Raw genomic sequence first — 22,145 nt, 5'->3', positions numbered from 1 at the left:
GACAGGTGATTATTGTCCCTGGAGGATCCTAAGAGAGAACATGCTTCATAGATGCATCTTTCCACCCATGTAGAACTTCCCAAGGGAAGAACACAGAGCAACAGTAAAAACAAAGAGGCTGGCACTGGTGGGACATTCAAAGCATTGTGCTTTGTCAACAACAGGAAGTACCCCGTGTCACTGGAATGGTAACTCTCACTCTATGTCAATACACAGTCAAAATCAGTTAAAAAATATTATGAAACAGTGTAAGTAAAAAGAACAGAATTCAAAACAATCTTGAGTTGTAAGAGCTCTCCCAACCTGCAAAGGATAATTTAGACAAAAAAAAAAAAAGTGGGTGGGGTAAAAGAAAAACATGGGTCAACATCCATGTTTAAAATGACGAAAGAAACCATTTTGGACATTAGAGAATAATATCAAAAGATCCACACTGCGAACAGTGTGGACAATGAGCTTGGACAATGTGGAAGCACTCACAGAGGTTTTCTACTTTCATAAAACTTAACAAATATACCTGAGAAATTTCTTCTTAATAGCATCAGGTTGGGAATAAGTTTCAACATAATCTTACTGGTTGGTTGTAAGAAGATTGCTGGGGGAGGGGAGCAACTAGAAAATTGGCTCAGAGGAAGAAAAGACCCAGGTTCAATTCCCAGCACTCACATGGCAGCTTACACATGTCTATAACTCCAGTTCCAGGGTTTCTGACACCCTTACAGACATATATGCAGGCAAAATACGAATAATAATGATAATAATAATAATATTAATTAATGAACATTAAAAAATAATAAAATGTTTTAAAAGAGTGATGGAGTAATTACTTTTAAAGAGTTCTTACATGTAAATACTTTACATTGTATTTTACTATGATAAAAATGGAAGCTGAAAAGTAACCTTTGAGTTCACTCTTATCTTGTAATTATAACTTTTCAATGAAATTAAGTAGCCCTTAATGGTAGAAAATTACATAGCTACTTTAAAAGTGAAAAAGTAAAATATGAATTCCACAAAGTGTAGTTGATGCATTAACTTCTGATGGTACAGTGCCGCTACTGAGCTTTTTAAATTTTTTAAGGTTTAAATTTTGTTTTTTTACTTTACAAAACAAATTACCTTTTTAATGTATGATGGTTGTGTGAAATGAATCAAAACCAGAAAAAAATAGAAAATAGTTGTATATTTATATAAAAGGAAATAGAATATGTTAGGTGTTTTATGCATACAAATTAGAGTATAGTTTGTCTTATCACAAAAATTCAGAGGTTGGTATGATTGATAGTTATTATAACATACTTCACATATGTACTTTGCTAATTTTTAAAATTTGCATTATAACAACACTTATTTTGGTCTGTAGCTATACAGAAAAAAATCATTTCCAGTTTTAATTTACATATTACATAAATTCCACTTTTTCTTTCTTCACTCCTGTCCCTCATACATGCCCTATCTTGTTCCTTCACAAATTTGTAATTTCTCTTTAATTTCCACTGTTATAAACATATGTATGCATACATGCATATATACACATATATACATACAAATAGAAACATACATGCCTAAATACATAAGTATAGCCTGCTCAATCCATTTAGTGTTCCTTATGTGTACATGATTTCATTTTATAGAAGTATTTTTATCAGTCATATGAGTACTATGGATGTCAAAATTTTCCAGTAATTTTATAGGTAGATAATGAGAAGAAGCAGCAGATGTCTTTAGAAGACTTGTCCAAAGTGTGTGTGGGGGGGGGAGGGCTCATTGTCAGGCAGGTCATAAAGTGACACATTTTAAAGAGAAGACTCTTACACATGCACTTTAAAGAAATGCCCATCATTGCCCACAGTTTTTATTAAGTGTGTGTCTATTTAGCACTTGTAAATAAATCTGGAAGTTCATCTGGGTCTGGAATAATGAATGAACAATCTTATGTATCATAGGTTTGTCATGATCTGGGTTTCCTGGAAGGGTTGAGGGAAGAATGAAACAGGCACTCAATTTCTTGGCTAGTTTTGGTGCAAAAGAACCAACAGATTACGCACAGAATGAGGTTACTGTAGAGAAGTTGGGTAATAACATTATGCATGCTGAGCCCCATACTCTGTCATGTGCAACCCAGAAGTTTAGGACAGTGGCTCCAATCTGACCCTGAAGGGTGCCAGTGGTATAGATCCGGACAAAGAGATTTCCACTCTGCAAATCCAGGTGAGCGTGCTATGGACTGCGCCTCAGTTAGGATTACTCTCACTGTGATAAAACCATAACCACAAGTTAATGGGGGAAGAAAGAGGTTTTTAGGCTTACACTTCCACATCACTGTTCATCACTGGATGAAGTCAGGACAGGAACTCAAGCAGGGCAGGAATCTGGAGGCAGGAGCTGTTGCAAAGGCCGTGGAGGAGTGCTGCTTGCTGACTTATTTCGTTCTTACTCTCTTGCTGCGCGCGACTTTCTCAGCCTGCTTTCTTAAAGAACCCGAGACCACCAGTTCAGGGGTGGCCTTACCCACAGACGGCTGTGCCCCCACACACAAGTCATTAAATAAGAAAATGCCTACAGGCTTGCATACATCTTACGTGCGCACTTTTTCAATTGAGGCTCTTCCTCCTCTCTGATGACTCTAGCTTGTGTTAAGTTGGCATAAAACTATGCAGCACAGGCTATGACTTCATTTCTTCGCGGTACTTAAAATATGTGTGTACCACATATTTTAATACCACGTTGCTTGCCTGTGATCCCAGCACTTGGGGAAGAAGAGGCAGTTGGCTCTTTGTGAGTTCAATGCCATCCTGGTCTACAAAGAGAGTCCGGGACAGCCAAGGCTACACAGAGAAACCCTGTCTCTAAAAAACAAAAAGTTTTTGATTGTGTGTGTGCTAATGTGAGAGAGACAGAGAGAAAGAGACAAAGAGCGCAAAGTCATGCATGCATGAAGAGGCCACGGGGGATGGTGGATATTTTCCTCTATTCCTTTCTATTCTATTTTATTTTTTAAATGAATCTGAAGTCCGCTGCTAGGCTGGCCGGCCAGTGAGCTGCAGGGATCTACTTGTCTCCTTTCCTCAGTTCTAGGATTGCAGGCCAAGTGACTATGCCCAGCTTTTACATGACTGCTGCGGATTTGAACTAAGATCTGCTTGCTGTCACAGTAAACGCTCTCATGAACTGAGCCACGTCCCCAGACACCTAAAAAAGGTGTATCTAAAAAAGATACTTTTGTTTGCCATGGATTTAGTTAGTCTGTGTTGATCCCAATCCCGTGTCTTCTTTTTTGATCTCTTGCCAAATGACTCTAAGCTTTATACTATCAGTGCAGTAATCTCAAATTAATCAACACAGTATTTCATTAATGAGTTATTCTTGGACCCTCTGATCCTGGAATGCTGCGCCCTTGCTCAAACTATTGTGTTACTCACTAAGTCAGCTACCTGTCATCTCTTGGTCTTTCCTTTTCACCCCTAATAGTTTTTGGATCGATTGCTTTGATCCTACTTCTTTTCTTGGTTCAGTCTCTGGGTTTACACCTGGATACACAAAATTGATTCTAGTTTTGTTTAATAATAATCCAAATAATGTATGTCAAAGTCAAGCGTGACAATTGGTTTTAGGATTACCATGTTCATCATGCTTTAATTAGGTTAATAATATGAGTGAGCCATTACCATACCTGCTGTTTCCAATGCATTGGTTGTCACATCTAGATCAACAGCAGAAATCCTTCATTCCGACTCTTATCTTTGTACTGCAATTAAGCTTGTAAATTTTCTCCTCCATTTTCAGCAATACAGTTTCAATCATGAGTGTGATATTAAAATTACAGAATTCTTATGTTTGGCTTTTTGGTTGCTTGAAGGAACAGAACCAAAACTACCACAGACTGAAGGCCAAGGTTCTTGGTATTTCCAGGAGTTTTAAATGAATTTATTTTCTTCATATCTGCGAGTAGCTGTGGAATTCTGCCTTTTCTTTCTTTGTAACATTCAGAGACCCACTCCTTTTATTTTTCTTTTCCTCCCCAGTGTGCAAATGAATACATTTTGAGTTTGTAACATAGCCACAGATTCCTAGAAACAGCCTGATTTGTATTCACATAAAGAAATAAGTGTACTAAATTGATAATAATTATTGACTGATTATCATTTTCTTTAAGTATGGTACTTTTAGCTCATGTAGCAGAGCAGGCTAATCAGACGTCGGGATTGATTGCATCATTGTGCGCTGCATTTGTTGTCACTGAAATTTGCTCCTCCCACCCCAGACATCTGCAAATATAGTTGAATAAGCAGTTATTTTGTGCAGTAGGACTCATCTTAAACACACTTTCAAGTGCCACTTTTGTTTTCAATAGAGTGTTTACCAAGGATCAAAAGCCATTGCTTATATCAGTTCATATGGAATATAAACCCACATCGTTCACATGACAATGCACCAGTACCTTTAGAAGGTGTGATGGGGAGAAATTTTTAAAAAAATCAGTGATATCATGAATTATTTTATTTATTTATTTATTTATTTATTTATTTATTTTTATCAGTTACATTTTATTAACTCTGTATCCCAGCCATGTCCCGATCCCTCATTCCCTCCCAGTCCCTCCCTCCCTCCCTCATCTCCATCGTGCCCCTTTCCAAGTCCACTGATAGGGGGGACCTCCTCCCCATTCATCTGATCCTGTTTTATCAGGTATCTTCAGGACTGGCTGCAAAGCCCTCCTCTGTGGCCTAACAGGACTGCTCCTCCCTTCGGGGGTGGGGAGACCAAAGAGCCAGTCATTGAGTTCCTGTTAGAAATAGTCCCTGTTCCCCTCACTTTGGGAAACCAATTGGTTACTGAGCTACCACAGGCTACATCTGAGTGGAGGTTCTAGGTTATATCCATACATGGTCCTTGGTTGAATGTCAGTCTCAGAAAAGACCCTGTGCCCAGATATATTTGGTCCTTGTGGAGCTCCTATCCTTTCCCCATCAGACTAACTCCCCTTCTTTCTTATGATTCCCTGTACTCTGCCAAAGGTTTGGTCATGAGTCTTTGCTTTGAAAACACTGCTAGTTAGAGTCTTTCAGATGCGCTCAGTAGACTCCTGTCATACGTTCAATGCACATCCCATCTGTCTTTCTAAATGAGGATTGATCATCTTACCCCATGTCCACTCAATTGATTATCTTTTTTAGGTGTATAGATTTCATTATGTTTATCATATCTTATAGGTCTATATAAGTGAGTATATCCCATGTTTGTCTTTCTCCTTCTGGGATATTTCACTCAGAATGATCTTTTCTAGATCCCACCATTTGCCTGCAAATTTCATGATTTCCTCCTTTTTGATTGCTGAGTAGTATTCCATTGTATAAAAATACCACAATTTCTGTACCCATTCCAGCGTTGATGGACATCTGGGTTGTTTCCAGGTTCTGGCTATTACAAATAGAGCTGCTATAAACATGATTGAGCAAGTGTCCTTTTTGTGTACTTGAACAAACTTTGGGTATACGGGCTGGAGAGATGGCTCAGCCGTTAAAGGCTAGGCTCACAACCATAGATATCATGAATTATGATAGAAAGTTTCTTACTTCGGTACTTATTTAAGTGGCCCATCTGTAGGCAAGGATTGTTTTTGCTAGTGCGCTTTAGAGCAGTACCTGATACAAAGAAAATATGAATGAGTGACTGAAAAGAACTGTGGTATCTCATTTAATCCCAAGAGTAAAATTAAAACCTCTATTTTTGTTCTCATAGATTATTGTAACAATTAGATAAAATTCAAATTCACATGTATATGGTTCTTGATTTATATTCTAAAAGCTTTTCCTACTGAGAATAGTGGTTTTTACACAGTAATCAAAAAAGAGAAAAATATTGGATATGTGGGAAAGAAAAGTAAAAAAAAAAATTTCCAGTTCCCCTCCTGAAAAAACAAGAATGAAAAATATCATCTTACGTAAGTTTAGGTATTTTTATTCATTAGCTTTTATCAAGATTTTGTCTCTTAACAAGTCTTGGCAAGAACTTACGGTTTATTTTTAAATATTCTTTCAACACAACCTACTCCATTGTCTTCTTGTGGTTTTAAGGAGCATTGCCAGTGGGTGTGGTTAGCAGTGGTTATATTGTCAGACTCAGTCATGTTGTTTACTGCAGTTTTAATTGTGCTCAGACAATGATCTGTTTTAAACATTACACTTTGACAAGCCCTGTAAAAAAACACCATATCTGAATCTGATAAAAATGCAGATGCCTAAAAACATTCATCAACCTGTTCCTGAGATGCCCAGTACAGCTGGCTTTACTATCTTAAATAGCTCAAATATCAAATGTTATATCCCTAGTATGTGATGAGATAACAGATTCCCCTAAAATTCCATCACAGCTAGTACTTCTGCCTCATCGCTGTGCTTCAAAATGCATACAGAAATACCACTTACAAAGGAAGTGCAGTTGTGGGCTGCCCACAGCAGAGGGCTTGGCAAAGCTTATGTCTGAGTCACTAATTCAAAAAAGGAAGAACTGGTGAAAGTCATGTAATTTCTCTGAGTGTCAGTTAATGCCTATGTAGCATGTGTAATGAGTCCATGCACTGGCTTCTGCTCTCCAGGTCGCTGTGAGCTTTAGATAGGAGGATGATCATAAACCCACCTCATGTCCAGAAAACTAGGAAACATCTCTAGTCGGACTATGAAGTTGAATTGCTCCTTTCCCTTTTAGTCAATCAGTCTCTCTGTCTGTCTGTGTGTGTGTTGTGTTAGTTTCTGTCTGTCTGTGTATGTGTCAATCTCTGTCTCTTTGTGTGTCTCTGTCAGTCGCTCTCTGTCTCTGAATTTGTGTGTGTGTGTGTGTGTGTGTGTGCATGTCTGTCTGTCTCTGTCTGTACATCTCTGATATGTCTGTCTGTCAGTCTGTGTGTGTGTGCACATGTACAGGTCTGAAGATAATCACATGTGTCAGTCCTTCCTTTTCACCTTGAGGTTTTCCTCTTTGCTGTTCACTCTATACCAGGGAAGCTGGCCCATACCTTCTGAGAATTCTTCTGTTCTTACCTCCCATTTTGCCATAGCAGGAGCTTTGGAGTTACAGAGAGTGCTGTAGCTACTGCCCATCTTTACATAAGTTCTGCAGATTCAAACTCAGATCCTCATGCTTGCACAGCATTTTAACCACTGAGCTACTCCCCCGTCCCATTTCTTTAGTCATTATAACTGTTCCCTCATCAAAAAATACACAAAAGTCAAATAATGGTCAGTAGTGTAGTGATACGTAGTTACACTATGGGATGGGTTGCTTCCCACGACTAATGGTGACCTTGGTTAGACTAGTGACTGACTTTGCTGTTCCTCAGTTTTCACATCTATAAAATGGCCATGATAGCATTTCCTACTCATAGAGATAACACAAAGATGAAATAATTTCATAAGCATTAAGTGCTTATAATAATGCACAACATATAACAAGTTCTCTATATAAGTTAGCTATTATTTTTTGTGTATTAATAAAATGGACCTAAAATAATTTTTAAAAATGAGTAGAATAGTAAATAAAAGTTCTGAGGATTTTTTCGAACATTATAAATGCTTATGATATGAGTAAGTATTTTATCAGAGAGTATGTTCTTCACCAGAGACCAAGAGGATCCGGATCTTACTTCTGTGCAACTTACTGAACGGTAGAAGAGTGCACAGTTATTCTCCCTTTGTTATCCTATCCCAGGAAAGCATGTTTTAATAACTAGATCTGAGTATTTGTTCCTACCACAGTGTCTGGCGCACAGCAGGCATTCGCTACGTGTCTGAGTGTATGGGGAATCAAAGCTCCGGCGGTAGACTGTGCTTCTCTTCGGTGAGTGAGGACGCCACATAGACACTGTCAGTGCCTCCAGTCATCCTAATGAACGAGTTACATCAGGACATAGTTCAGTTTGTTGTATTTTAATTCTGTGACATTTATCCATAATTTACTTGGAGTCTTAGTGGAATGAATAATCCCTCAAAACATTTTGATTTGTTAGTTTTACTTGCACTTTGCACTCACACTCTCCCCTACTCTCCATTTTCTTCATAAAATAACTGTTACTAATGAGTAGAATATACTAAAATTCATTTAGTGAATGAGTGATGTACATGGAATAGCAGAAACATACAGATTGATAACTGAGTGAAATGTCTTACACATTAACACCAGGTAATACTTTGACTGAGCCCATTCACAGAAACTGATAAAAAAAGCAGATTTTCAAATGAGCATTTCTTTTGTATTCATTCAGTCAATGTTATTTGTATGTGTATACATGTATATATATGTGTGTATGCCAGTGTCTGTTGAGATCAAAGGTTGATGTTGAGGTTCTTTCTCATTCACTCCCTACCTTATGTTTTGAAACAGGGTCTCTCACTGAACCTGGGGTCCACTGATTTAGACAGGCTCCTGGCCAGCCATCTTCAGGGATCCACCTTCTTCTACCTCCCCAGTGCTGGAACAAGAGATTCATAGCATTGTATCTATGGACTTTACTGATTGAGCTATTTACCAAAACTTTCAGTCAACAAACTTTAATATGAACTTTTACTTGGTCTTCCTTGTTAGCAATGATTAGCAAGTTCACCCTCATTTTGCTCTTACCAAAACCCCATGAGCCACTATGAAAGAGAAAGGAGAGAAAGGATGTGTCCAAGCTACTGTTCTTAGAACAACAGTGGGATCAACGAGAAAATCCAGGATTCTGGCTTGAAAGATGGTATGTTAGTTTCTGAGGTCTTCAAATGTTTTAGGGAAGGTTCTATTTACATTCCAGAGCACCAACTCATAGGTTAGCCTGAGAGCTACTCCCTTAAATAGAGGAAATGGCTTACAGTTAGTTGCTGCTTACCTTTGCTCATTTATTCAGGCATACTATTTTTTTTAATGTATGCAATTTGACAAAATGAATGTTATCACGAACCATGTGCATATAGAATTCTGACATAAGAAATTACGGGTTGAATCCAGCAAGGACATTGTGATTATAGATGTTTTTATTGTGTGGCTTCCTCTGCACTTTCGGCATGTGAAAGGCACCCTACTAATTAGCAATAGCTATTTTCAAATTTTAACCAGTGGTCTTAACAATAATTATTATTATATGTATAGAAAATTGGCAGAGCAGATGCTGTTCTCCATTCACAAAGTTACAGGTTTTCTATAAATAAAAGAAGGTGATAATTATTCCTGGAGAATTTGCACTTTGCATATGAATGAGCAAAGGATGAGTGAGGCCTCTTAATGTATAAGATGTGAAAACTAACTGCTTAATATTTTCAGTTTGCATCTGTAACTTGCCTTTCAATTAGCTTACCCTAGTGCTTCCTCTACCCTAAACAATAATTAAAAAAGACTAGGAAATGTAAGCCATACAACCCCCATTAGGAGATGTTTTTGTTAAACTATCTCAGAGAATACTATTTTAAGGGTTTTAAGGAATGATCTATCTTAAGGACAGTATTTCTAATAAAGAGATATAACTTTCTTTCAGCTATTTGATTTATTATTTTTTAGTGCATCATTGTCTGAGTTGATTTTTTGTTTTCATAACATAATACACAAGACTGGAAGGTTTAGGAAGGATAGAGGTTTGTAGTTCATGGAATGGAGGCTGAAAGTCTAAGATTGTGCAGCGTTATCCAGTGAAGGCCTCATGGAAAACAGAAGTAAAAAAAGTAAAACACAGTCAGTGAGGAAGAAAGAGGTAGCCAAAACCTCCCGAGAGGCAGAAAACTCACTTTACAATCCATTCACCCTGTGAGAACTTCTCAGTCCTAGTGGAGTGACAGTTCACTCACCATTATGATAATTATCTCAGTCTTGAGGGAATGTCATTAATCTATCTTAAACAACTTAATCACCACTTAAATGTCTTTGACCCTGTCCGACACTGTGAAATTGGGGACTGAACTATAAAATGAATTTTACAGGGGCAAACCAGATCTAGCCCATAGCAGCACTCATACTTTGAATTAGCAAGATGACATTTTGCGTATATGAGAGAAAATGATGTATATCTCACGATGTGAAGATCATTTAAGCCCATGTGTGCTTTAGTTAGGGTTTTCAAGTTCTCCTCGCTGTGCTTAGCCTTGCATTTTTGTAAAAGTATCGTTTATTCACCAGAAGCTATTGTCATCCCAGAGGCTTACTGCAGAATACTCTGGCTGGCTGGTTCATTTCAAATGTTCTGCCTCAAACTACCATCTAAGATGACTGAGTTAACTTGGTTTCGCTCAGCTTCTGACTGAATTGCTCTGCTTGGAAAAACTGCCTCTGAACTCTGTGAACTGAACTGTACCGACTCCAGCGATTGCACGAACTCAGCTACACTCAACTGAACTGCCCCATAGTCAACTGAACTCAACTCCTTTGTACTGACTTCTCACTGAATTCCAACTGACTGACTAAACCCCCCTGAAATGCCTTCTCTACTGAATTCTCTCCTGTACTCTCTCTGTACTGTGTCCTACTTTCCTGTCTCAGTTCTACTGTACTGCTCTTAAGTGGCTTCTCTTTCCTGGCTGTTCTCCTGAGAGTTGGACATACCCTATCTCTGATTTGTCACTTTGTCTGTACCCTTAATTAGACATCACTATCAAAGATGAGTGCTTCTTTTGACAAACTAACTTTATTGGGTTTGGGATTAAAGGTATGTACTAAGCGTGTGTCTATATTCCTGCCATAGGAATTAAAGGTGTGTGGTGTGTCTCAATCCAGCCAGATCATATAGACTTAAGTCTTTGGATGTGATCCTCCGCCAGAGTAGCCAGCCATGTTGCTGGATTAAAATTCCTGTATACACTTCCAACATTATGTTAGACGCTAAACCCTCTGAAGTGTATTTATAACAGAATTTTCTTTTCAGTGACTCCATTTTGGTTTGTTGCTAATGGAATCCCAGGGCAACATCCAGGACTTTCTACCTTCAGGCTTTACTTGGACCTGCATGCCTGGTAAGTACTTTAGGACACTGAGTGGCGTTGGAAAACCAGAAGTGATTGGGGTTTCATGTTCTCAGTCTATTCAATCAACGCAGTATCAAGAAGAGGAAATCTACAAAGGTAATACATTTATGAACTATCTATTGATGGGGACACATTCTGAGACATGCTTCATATGGTGACTGATGCTTTCTGAACATGATAGAGTACACTTACATAAGCTAAGGCGGTTGCAATGCCTCAGAGCATGAAATCTTACTGGACCGACATGGATAGTTTCCATCAGTAACTGAGACACACTTATAGGCTGCCTAGGTATCCTCACTTGTTGTTGGGTACCTTTGAGACATGTTCTACTCTGTTTCTCAAGGTGCTTCAGAATGGGACCTCAGTTGCCGGGGGGGATAATTAACTGGGGTCTGAATGTTTCTGTCTCACTTTTCTACTTTCCTACTAATGCTTTTCAAAATAATCTTCGAGATAAATAATTTACACTGAGATCCTTTTCCTAGAGTCTTTTTAAGAACAATCGTAGAAATATGACAGGAACTTAAAAGACAAGGCAAACATCATACAAATACATGGGAATTACTGAGAAGGGACAATGGTATTAATAAAAAAGCATGGCTGTGTTGCTGGATCCTTGTTCCACAATTATGTGACAACAAGAAGTCTTAAATATTCATGCACATTGATATAACCCTGCCAGAATCCTTTATGAGGTAATTATGTCATCATTCTCATTTGTGGAGATAAAATTAAGTCTTATGGATAGTCATTTTACTGTGGTCCTTGTATATAATACTTTTTGAAGCTCAGATTCAAAGCTATTATTTTTAAAGTATCATTGAACAGAAAGTCTTCCCAAATTTCAAATCCTATTGAAAAAAATTATTCCCATCATATTAAACTGCTCTCTAAGTACTTGTCTGTAGATGAGTACAGCTCTCATTCCTCTGCAGAAAAGCTTCTTACTGTAATAGCTGCTATCTCAGGGACTCACAGTCAAAGTGCATAGAGCAAGACATTGAGAGTGCTCAGCCACAGATGGGATAATGTATTACTCCTTTGCCCATAACTCAGAGAAGAGAGGGTAGAAAGATTGTAAGAGGCAGATGTTGGAGAGAACTCTGAAAAGCACTGTCTTCTGGATAAGACAGGGCTATTGCACTCAAGAACTCACAGTAATCTGGTTCCCAGCATAAGACCAGCACAAGATCAAAACAGTCAACATACCAGGGTGGATAGGGGAGGGGCTTATAAAGTCCCACTCCTAGGTGAGAACTGTTGGCAGTTGGAAGCTTCTGGAGGAAGACAGTTTTCTCAGAGGTGTGGAAACTGTAGGTTGTTCATGCTACAATAGATGGCTATATACCCATGTGCATTTGGACAACTCTAATTAGACTCAGTGAGTAATAATAATTAAAAAAAATAAAGAAGAAGCTAGGAAGTTAGGTAGGGGATGTTAGGGAAACGTATGGGAGAAGTTAGAATGAACTCAGTTGCCTTATATAGAGAAATTAAACTCTCAAGGAATAGATCAGTAGAACATAGAAATATGAGAAAGAAACTCATATTTTACTTGTTTTAAACTTAATTTTAGTTTATGTTGTTGAAAGTCTCATGGTTATTAGAAATAAAGGCTGCTTTTACTTTAAAAGTAAGTAAATTTTATTCATAAAGAATAGTAATGATTATAAAAAACACTTCAAAAGAACAAATAAGACGTGGGTCATTGTAGTCACATAAGTCATGCACCATCTGCCGAGTGACATTTCCTAAGAAATGAGGTTGGAGTCCAGTTGATTGATATAACAAGATGATAAATCATTGGCAGAGGAATCTTGATTCTGGTTTGTTTTACCAAAGAGGAAGCTCTAATGTTCTGTAGAGGCAGAGCCAATTGTTCATACTAGGATCTGACTAAAACTTGTGAATAGCAGTGACCTTGGCTTTCTTGTCTATCACTGATTTACAATTAGCTAGAGAAAATTATCCTAACATAAGAATCTTGCCATAGTGGAAGCAGAGAAGAAAAGAGCATCAATAGTTAAAATCCCTACCTGATAAAAATTCACTTTTACTCAGTCTCCGAGCAATATTTAATGTATAGTAAGAGAATAACCCAGAAAACGGCAGACTCACTAACAGTATATTTATAGTACTGGGATTACAGGCATGCACCACCATGCCCAGATCTTATATTTATCTTAATAATAACATCATAGTAGGAAAACAACAACCTGGTGCCATGTTGAAAGCACAAGGACTAGTGCCTGGCAAATATTTGACTAATGTTAACTTTTTTACATAGTGAGGTTAGTTTTTCATGATTGTGAATGAACTCTTTGTTTTTTTTAATTTTTTTATTTAAGTTTTATTAATTACACTTTATTCATTTTGTATCCCCCCATAAGCCCCTCCCTCCTCCCCTCCCAATCCCACCCTCCCTCCCTTTTCTGCATGCATGCCCCTCCCCAAGTCCACTGATAGGGAAAGTCCTCCTCTCCTTCTTTCTGATCTTAGTCTATCAGTTCTCATCAGAAGTGGCTGCATTGTCATCTTCTGTGGCCTGGTAAGGCTGCTCCCCCCTCAGGGGGAGGTGATCAAAGAGCAGGCCAATCAGATTATGTCAGAGGCAGTCCCTCTTCCCATTACTATGTAACCCACTTGGACACTGAACTGCCATGGGCTACATCTGTGCAGGGGTTCTAGGTTTTCTCCATGAATAGTCCTTGGTTGGAGTATGAGTCTCTGTGAAGTTCTTTGTGTTCAAATTTTCTTGTTCTGTTGCTCTCCTTGTGGAGTTCCTGTACTCTCCAGCTCTTGCTATTTCCCACTTCTTACATAAAATTCCATTCATTCTGCCCCACAGTTGGCCATCAGGCTCAGCATCTGCTTTGATAGTCTGCAGGGCAGAGGCTTTCAGAGGCCCTCTGTCGAAGGTTCCTAGGTTGTTTCCTGTTTTCTTCTTCTTCTGATGTCCATCTTCTTTGCCTTTCAGGATGGGGATTGACCGTTTTAGTTAGGGTCCTCTCTTTTGCTTAGTTTGTTTAGATGTACAGATTTTAGCGGGTTTATCCTATGTTGTATGCTTATATGAGTGAGTATATACCGTGTGTGTCTTTTTGCTTCTGGGACAACTCACTCAGGATGATCCTTTCCAGGTCCCACCATTTACCTGCAAATTTCATGATTTCCTTATTTTTCATTGCTGAGTAATACTCCATTGTATAGATGTACCACAATTTCTGCATCCATTCTTCAGTTGAGGGGTTGAACTCTTTGTTTTTTAATACAAGCTTATTTTATTTGTAATTGCGTAGATATGCACGTGCTGTTGGATATGAGCGCAGGTGCCCATAGAGGCCAGCAGAGGATATTGGATCCCCTGGAGTTGGAATTAGAGGTGGCTTTAACCTACCCAAGATGGGTGCTGGGAACTGAGCTCAGGTCCTCTGAGAGAGCAGCAGTTATTCTTAACTGCTGAGTCAGCTACCCAGCCCCTCTCCCAAATCCCAGATGAACACAGATCACGGATTCCTGTTGTCTTCCATATATCTCTATTCTCTTGTTTTGTTCCTTTCTTCTTTCTTCCTTTTTTTTTAAGAGTGGGACTAAATATATAGGGATGAGGTTTGATTAAGTTAAGTTTGCCTACACATGGCCAAAATCAGAGTGAAAACAGAAGACAACTTCTCATTTTAAGTTCCTCAAAATTATGCAAATTTCTTCAGCAAAAGAGAAAGGCATTATGTAGCAAGTCAAGCATGCATATCTAACTTTCTAAAGGAAAGAATAAATATTAGGCAAAAAGCATAGTTTAAAATGTTGTGTTTACCTATATGGTCTCCTGCCAAAGAAGATTCTATTTAGTGATTGTAAGTTATTTGCAAAACTAACTTGTTCTATAAAAAGATAGAACAAGTGTTTCTCTAGTTTTAAAACTAGTGGCTCTCATCTTTGCATTATGGCTAGTTAAGTGTGTATTTGTTATTGTCAGTGCAGTTAAATTCTGGCTGTAAGAGCAGATGTGATTTAATGATTAAATATTTATGTCTACCTACTTGAGACACAAAATGTACTAAACTTTAGGGACACAAAGACAAATGAGACAAAGATCTCTGAGCTTTTAGAGTTCGGAAAACAGAGAGGAAAGGATGTCTTCTGAACATAGCAGGGCAGCTGCACATGAAGAACTCAGGATGGTTTTGCCAGTAAGCATAAGACCTATGCACACCCAAGTCAGACCAAATCCCGGCATGGAGAGCAGAGCTATCAGCAAGTGACAGTTTCTAGGATAGTAAAAGCCAGTTTTCTATCAGAGTATAGCCACTGGCCAGTTGACCAGGCTCCAGTGAAAACACAACATGTCTTAGAATATTTGGGCAGAACAAATTCAATTTGAAGCCATGAGCTTGAATAAATTTCTTTTCTTCTCTGAAATGGAAAGAGAAAATCACCTTTGTGATCCACAGGAATGGGTAAGGAATATGAACTAAGGAATATTTGAAAAACTTAACCGATTAAGAAAAGTGCCGAGAATTGCTCTAATATTTGTTAGCACAAATACAAAATCCCTGTCTAAAAATTCCATTTATTTTCTTCAACATTGTTCCTAACTACCCAAGGTTGAAGCCCAAAAAGATAATAAAGTGCTTAACGTATAAATGACCCTGCAGTTTCACACCGGACAGAAAAACATCAACAGGCTTCAGAAACTACTGTTTAGCCTGAATACAAACTGCAGCTCTTAGAGAGTTTGCAATGTGTGTCGAGGCTAAAGGAATTATTAAATAGGTCTGTAGTAAACAAGCTTTCTTTTGTAACAAAATAAATTAGTTTGCTTCCTTTCCAGTCTTTGCCCTAATTCCAAAAAACTGCCTTGAACACGGCTGTCTAGCTGAGCTCTGAACAAAGACTAAGAAGAGAAAAATGATGCGCTGACAGCTGTGAATGAAGACAGCAGCCTGAAAGCAGAAGCAGCACACTGGCATCTAGCCCCAGCTGTGAGGAGAAACCCATGGCCACATGGCCCCCAAAGGATGGAGTCTTGCCTGAAGCCACCTGCTTCCAAGAACCTTTTCTTTGTTTTTCAGCCTGTCAGGTTGTCCGAGGCCAGCCAGAGTTCAGCAGTAGGAAAAGCTCATTTGTAATGCTCCGGCAATCCTGGTGACTGGAGGAAAATCATTCAAGAAACAGGAAGTACGTAAAGCATGCTCAAGCAAATTATTTAAGATGATTTATTGGCTCATTCATCCATTTGCGATTTCGTGGAAAAGTATAAAACAAATGTAGAAACTACAATTCAGCTACTTTTATGATTCTTTCTATAGAGGACAGGCTGTTCAAATTCTTCCAAATAAAAAGGCCTTTTACAGTCTCCATCATTTGATCCGTGGAAATCAAGGTAGCTCCTCATTTGTATCAATTCCTGCCCCTCTCCAACTTGGTTTAAAAGAAACTACCTTTGCCCCCTTTGAACTAAAATCAGGCCGCACAAGTCCAGCATGGGAGAACTTCTCCAAAGGACTGATTAAATCTCTCTTTCTTCTCAAGATCAAAGGGAGCTTTAAAAACAAACTTGAGGTTTTATATCTGCAGGTATTAAATTCTCCCTTCACATTTGCGTTAGTTCATGTAGCATTTGTGTGGCTTATTACAACATCTTTCATGTAGCAGATCTGAAAACCTCTTTGTGAGGCCAGGGATATAATAGCATAGTGTGCTATAGGTTGTAAGCCAGCACGTAGCCTTTTGCAGACAGGAGCTGCTGTGCCCATGGGAAATGTCTCTTTTTCTGGCTGGGGTTGAATCCTCCATTCATTCTAGGTACTGCTCTTTAACAAATAACACGTTTGGCAGCCATTTTCTTTTTCTGTATTCATCATCAAGCAAGCAGAAGCTGCCAAACACAAAAGTAAATAAGCACCACCTGGAATGATGGCTGGACCTGTAGCTGGGACCTTCGGCTAACCTGCTGACTTAGGTGTCTCAGAAACGTAGTCCTCCAGCCTGCTTTTGAGCTGAGCACTCAGCTGGTTTGGATGAACGTGCTATTGGAGAAACAATGGGATGAAATAATTCTGGAAGAAAGTAAACATGATATTACCGAGCAGGCTATCTTGCAAGATATTTCCTAGGTCTAACTAATGAGTTTCCTGGAAACCCAGTCATACATATAACAATAAATTAAGTTTTAAAAATAAAAAGGAAACAGAAAAGATTTAAAAGGAAGTAGCGTTCCCCAGCCTGTGAGTAAGTGCTATGAAAAGCATCAGTCAACATTGAAAAGCAAATAAGAATCCATTGGTTGATTATAAAGCATTGCAGAGATTTCATTAAACCTAATTATATGTCATGAAATCCAGTTCTTACAAAAAGTCTTGGTGGAGGTAAATCTATAGATTATAAGTGTAGATTAGTTTAATAAGATTCTGATGTACGTTCCAACTTGTTTGCTGTCAAATCAGCATACGATATACCCAGAGGTGGCAAAATGCCTACCATTCAGCTGTAAATACTGATATGCCCTCTACTCGGAAACCCAACACGGGCCTGTAACCTGTTCTGTTCTAGTACGATTCAGGGATTGTTGAAGGGAGAGACCGTAAGCGGAACCTCGGTGACAACACCTGGAAACAAGGCACACCTGCACATCCTTCTGAGAAACCAATGAGTGGAAGAAGAATAGAAAACATTCAAAATATTCTAGCGGACCACACAGTGATATTGCTCAAACCTGATCAACCAGCTGCTGACAATGTTGCCAGCTCTGAGGAATTGGCAGTCTGGCAGCAGCACCTGGAGAAAGGATGTAGTCAGACCTGCTATAGATCCATGCCATAAAGATGCCAAAAGAAGTTAAATTGAATTTGCACATGCTTAGCTGGCTCTACTGCCAGCTTCAGAAGTTTTCAGCTTTGTGGAACCTAACATTCCTAAGGAAAAAAAAATTAACTCCTTATCTTTCAATCAGTCAGTCATGCCGGCCATGAAGAATTCAGAGGTTGCACATGAGGCATTGGGAGAACAGGCAGTTGGGAGAAGCAGGCAATTGGGAGAAATGCCTGCATTAATAAATTGGCCCCTTGAGTCTACCTGTGAGCAATGGAGCGTGTGAATGCAACATTCTGGGCTTCAATTTCATGATGTCTGAAGTTGAAATATGAAGGATCATAATAATGATGAAGACAGTGACATTGGTTAGCATGCATTTATCACAGTGGTTGGCCCATGTCTTAGTTAGGTTTCTCTTTCTGTGATTAAAAAAAAATACCATGACTGAAAGCAACTCTGGGAGAAAGGCATTTATTCTATCTTACAACTCTCAGGTCACACTCCATCACTGAGGGCAGTCAGGGCAGGAAGTCAAGTCAGGAACCTGGACAACTGACTTCTTGTCAACTGACACACCAGTGCTGTCACTATTCAACTGTAATGTCTTCTTTCTTGTGTATCCCCAGGATCTCATATTAATATCAACATCACATTAGAATGCATACATACTTGTAAAAGTGGCAGTCTTTCAAAATTAGAACACTTTTAAAGTTCAGTCATTTTAAAACAGCCAAAGTCCCCTTCAAAGTTCAAAACCTTTCAATCCAAAGTCTCTCAAATGTGAACTCCTACAAACCGAAACAAACAAGAACAGGTTAAATACTTTCTTATTCCAAGATGGAAGAATCAGGACCAATAACTTTACATCACAGCAAAAACCAAAGATCAAGTGTCAAAAACTCTGTATTGTACATCTGGGATTCATTCACTCATGATCATGGAATCCAAAGGGCTTGGCCAGCTTTACTTCTCTGGCTCCCTCCTCCACAGCACACACAGCTTGTCTAAGAAGCTCAGGCTGACTCCACTCCCCAGGGGCTGGACCCTCACCAACAGCCTCTTATGGAATATATTCACAGACTCTGATGCTGTGACATGGTGCCAAGCCTCAGCTTCTCTCTATGACCCCTTCAATCCTGGGCCTTCTACTGCATCCGAGGCTGCACCTTCACCAGTGGTCTCTCCTGGCCTTTCCCACCACCAAGTCTCTGCTGCTCTCCACATGTCTTCAAGGTAAGTACCGCCAGGAGACTCTTACATATTACCAAGTTCAGTAGCCAGAACAAGGTACAACTTTAGGCCCTTCTGGACCACAGTTTCTGTGTGACCCCAAGAAAACACTTCCTAGAAGCTTTTACCACAGTGATGCTGGTATCAATCACAAATGATTCTTCAGCTCCATTCAATCAGTAACAACTGTCTCAGCAAAACAAAGATGTTCCTTTAGTAGTTCTGGTCCCTTGCTAATCACCAACAACTCTTCAGTTCCAGCTGACCCAAACCACAGATTCTTAAAATATCAAACAACCCTAACAATCTTTTTTTTTTGAAGTTTTTTTAAATTTACTTTTTCTTAATTGCAGTTTATCCACTTTGTATCCCAGCTGTAGCTCCTCCCTCATCACCTGCCAAGCCTACCCTCCCTCCCTCCCTCTTCTTCTCCTATGCCTCTCCCCCAGTCCACTGATAGCAGAGGTCTTCCTCCCCTTCCATCTGACCCTGGTCTATCAGGTTTCATCAGGACTGGCTGCATTATCTTCTTCTTTGGCCTGGTAAGGCCATTCCCTCCTCAGGAGGAGGTGATCAATGAGCCAGCCCCTGAGTTATATCAGAGAGAGTGTCCTGTTCCCATTGGACACTGAGCTGCCATCGGCTACATCTGTGCAGGGTTTTTATGTTACCTCCATGCATGGTCCTTGTTTGGAGTATCAGTCTCAGAAAAAAACCCCTGGGCCAAGATTTTTTGGTTCTATTGCTCTCCTTGTGGAGCTCCTGTCCTCTCTAGGTCTTTCTATCTCCCCCGCTTTCATAAGATTCCCTGCACTCTGCCCAAAGTTTGGCTATGAGTCTCAGCATCTGCTTTGATACACTGCTGGGTAGTCTTTCAGAGGCCCTTTGTGGTAGGCTCCTGTCCTGTTCCCTATTTTCTTCCTTTTCCAATGTCCATTCCATTTGCCCTTCTGAATGAAGATTGAGCATCTTACCCAGGGTAGCTTCTTGCTTAGCTTCTATAGGTGTACATATTTTGGTATGATTAGCCTATATTATATGTCTAATATCTACTTACAAGTTAGTATATACCATGTGTGTCTTTCTCCTTCTGGGATACCTCACTCAGGATGATCTTTTCTAGATCCCACCATTTGCCTGCAGATTTCATGATTTCCTTGTTTTTAATTGCTGAGTAGTATTCCATTGTATAAATGTACCACAATTTCTTTATCCATTCCTCAACCGAGGGACATGTGGGTTGTTTCCAGCTTCTGGCTATTATAAATAAAGCTGTAAAGCAAAGGTCACTGTCATCAGAACAAAATGACAGCCTACATACTAGGAAAGGATCTTCATCAACCCTATGTCTGACAGAGGTCTAATATCCAGAATATATAAAGAACTAAAGAAATTAAACAGCAATAAATCAAATAATCTAATTAAGAATGGGGTACAGAGCTAAACAGAATTCTCAAAAGAAAAATATCGAATGGCAGAGAAACACTTAAAGAAATGCTTAACATCTGTAGCTATCAGCGAAATGCAAATCAAAATGACCTTGAGTTTTCTCTTTACACCCATCAGAATGGCTAAGATCAAAAACTCAAATGACAACACATGCTGGAGAGGATATGGAGAAAGGGGAACTCTCCTCCATTGCTGGTGGGAATGTAAACTTATACAATCATTTTGGAAATCAATCTGGAGCTTTCTCAGACAATTAGGAATAGTGCTACCTCAAGATCCAGCTGTACCACTCCTAGGCATATATCCAAAAGATGCTCAAGTACACAACAAGGACATTTGCTCAACCATGTTTGTTGCAGCTTTATTTGTAATAGCCTAACAGAATCTTTAAGGCATTCTCAAACTCTAAAATTTTACCAGCCAGACCCCTCTCTATCATCTGCCCTTTTCTCAGCATTAGCTTCTAGGTTCCAACAAAGGCTCATTAAGCTCTGAACATTCAATCCTTTTTTTGTAGCCCAAAGTTCTAAAGTCCTTTCACAATCCTTCCCAAACCACAGTCAGGTCTGTCACAGCAATATCCCATGACCTGGTACCAATTTCTGTCTCAGAATTTCTATTGCTGAGATGAAACAGCATGACCCAAAGCAACTTTGGGAGGAAAGGGTCACTTTACCTTACAAATCCTGGGTCCCACTCCATCACCGAAAGAAGTCAGAACAGGAACCTGGAGGCAGAAACCTGGACTCAGAAGCTGGTGCAGGAGCCATTGAAGAGTCCTATTTTACTCTTCTGCTCCTTATGTTTTTCTTAGTCTGCTTTCTTACACAACCCAGGACCACTTGCCCAGGGGTAGCACACCCACTGTGCTCGCTCCGGGCTCTCCCACATCAATCATTTCTCAAGAAAATGCCCTCCAGACTCGCAGAGAGGCAATGTGATAGAGGCATTTTCTAAATTGAGGTTCATTCTTTTTTTTTTTTCCTAAGATTTGTTTATTATTTATACAGCACAGCAGAAGAGGGCACCTGATCTCACTATAGATGGTTGTGAGCCACCAACGTGGTTGCTAGGAATTGAACTCGAGACCTTTGGACGAACAACCAGTATTCTTACCTCTGAGCCATCTCTCTAGGAATCATTCTTAATTTGTATAAAAGGATTTCTTTTTTTCAGACAGGGTCCCCTGGAGCCTAAGCTTGTCTCAAACTTACTATGTAGCTAAGGATGGCTTTAACTACTGACTCCCTTGCTTCTGCCTCCCAAGAGTTAGGATTGCAGACTCAATGTTTTTAAAGCACTGCTTGAGATACACTTACTAAGTAATAAAATGCATATATATTTAAATTGTAAAATTGACTGACAGATTTCAGTTAACACACTGGTTATTTGCATCACCACAGAAGTTTCCTAACGTACTTTTAGTGTTTAATGTTACTTTTTTTTTTTTTTTTTTTTTTTTAGACAGGGTCTCATCTCGAAGTCCTGGCTGGTTTGTAATTCACTCTGTTAGACCAGGCTGCCCTTGAATTTGTTACAGTTCCTCTGTCTCTGCTGCTCTCGCTCTGGAATTTCAGGAGTGTTCAGACATGCCTGGGCAAGTATCCTAGGTTCTTAAAGCATCACAATAAGCCTACCCAGTCTTGCACTGGTGAACAGACTGTTAGA

This window comes from Meriones unguiculatus, chromosome 2, assembly GCF_030254825.1.
Source record: "Meriones unguiculatus strain TT.TT164.6M chromosome 2, Bangor_MerUng_6.1, whole genome shotgun sequence".
Classification (NCBI taxonomy): Eukaryota; Metazoa; Chordata; class Mammalia; order Rodentia; family Muridae; genus Meriones; species Meriones unguiculatus.
This window is presented reverse-complemented; position numbering follows the sequence as displayed.